This window comes from Nannospalax galili, unplaced genomic scaffold, assembly GCF_000622305.1.
Source record: "Nannospalax galili isolate Female #2095 unplaced genomic scaffold, S.galili_v1.0 scaffold180, whole genome shotgun sequence".
NCBI lineage: Eukaryota > Metazoa > Chordata > Mammalia > Rodentia > Spalacidae > Nannospalax > Nannospalax galili.
The window spans coordinates 176,049-177,572 of record NW_008348199.1 but is presented as its reverse complement, the minus strand read 5'-3'; the positions used below and the strand labels follow the sequence as shown (position 1 = coordinate 177,572).

The 1,524-nt window shown below is 40.9% G+C and overlaps 1 protein-coding gene across 1 annotated transcript in view; it reads right to left on the bottom strand.

Moving 5' to 3' along the window:
• Positions 1-1,524, bottom strand: part of LOC103743501 (tetratricopeptide repeat protein 38) — a gene marked incomplete in the record, with an annotated part of 24,255 nt that overhangs the window by 18,000 nt on the left and 4,731 nt on the right.

Sequence of the window (1,524 nt, the reverse complement as noted above, 5' to 3'; positions counted from 1 at the left end):
GTTGGGGAGGGGAATGAATAACAACAAAGCACAGTGACACATATGTGCGAACAGGCCATAAGGAAACCTGTTACATTGTATGTAGTAGTAATTCAAAGGAAAATAATTTTTCAATTAAGAAAAAGAAATTCTATGAAGGGCTAGGGACGAAGCTTGGTGGAAGAGTGCTTGCCTAGCAGACAAGGCTCTGGATTCCATGCCAAAACTCCATAGGAAAAATACATACACATGCATGCAAATGTATAGATACATCTGTGTATATATACATACATGTGTATATACATACATATTATATGTATAATGTTAGGTTGTGCCGCAGAAAATTGAAAAAGAAAACAGTGAGAAATCTCACTCTCCAGTTCAACTTTGAGAAGCAAGTCTGAAGTTGTGGGGTGTGCGCACGTGTGTGGGAGGGTCCGAGTGTGGACGGCAGAGGTCGATGGCAGGTGTCTTCCTCAATCACGCTCACCCTTATTTCCAGACTCTCGCTCTGAACCCGGAACTTACTGATTCCATTAGACTGGCTGGCCAGTGAGCTCCTGGGATCCGCCTGTCTCTACCTTCCCAGCCCTGCAATTACAGATGCACTCCACCATGCCTGGTTTTTTATGTGGGTGCTGGGCCTCTGAACTCAGATCCTTAAACTTTGTGTGGTAAGTACTCTATCAACAGAGCCATCTCAGCCTAGAGAAAGAAGGTTAACCAACTGCAAAAAGAATTTTCCCTGGCTGGAGAGATGGCTCAGTGGTTAAGAACACTGGCTGTTCTTGCAGAAGACCCAGGTTCGAATCCCAGCACCCACATGGTAGCTAACGACTGTCTGTAACTCCAGTTCCAGGGGATCTGACAGCCTCTTCTGACCTCCATGAGCATTGCACAACACGGGTGCACTTACCTACATGCAGGCAATACACTCATACACATAAAATAAAAGTAGCAAATAAAATATTTAAAATACATTTTATGAAAATTCTCAAAGAATAAAAATATTACTTTATTTTAACTTTTTATTTATTTACTCTTATTTTATGTTTATGAGCATTTTGCCTGTTTGTACATAAGTGCACCATGTGCATGCAATGCTTCCAGAAGCCAAAAGCGGTGTCAGATCCTCTGGAACTAAAATTAAAGACAGTTGTTAGCTGCAATGTGGATGCTGGGAACTAAACCTGGGTTCCCTGCAAGAACTGCCAGTGCTCTTACCCTCTGAGCCATATCTCAAGCCCCAATAAAAACATAATTAAAATGAATAAAAATTACAGTCATCTGTGACTTCCAAACATTTCATTTGGAATTAAAGCCTCTTTGAGATCACCAAAGAAAAAGGAGTGATAGGCAACTTAGATGGCCACTAAGGATCCCTGCCTTCTGTAGCCAGTACAAACATATCCTTTTTCTTGTGTAGTCAATACCTAGTAACTTGCTTTGAACAAGACCACTGTGATAGATATTACACCTAACATTAGTTTATGAAAGACTCTGCCTTCTGTTGTATTTGTACTCTCTCTTATTTCATTTTGTGAT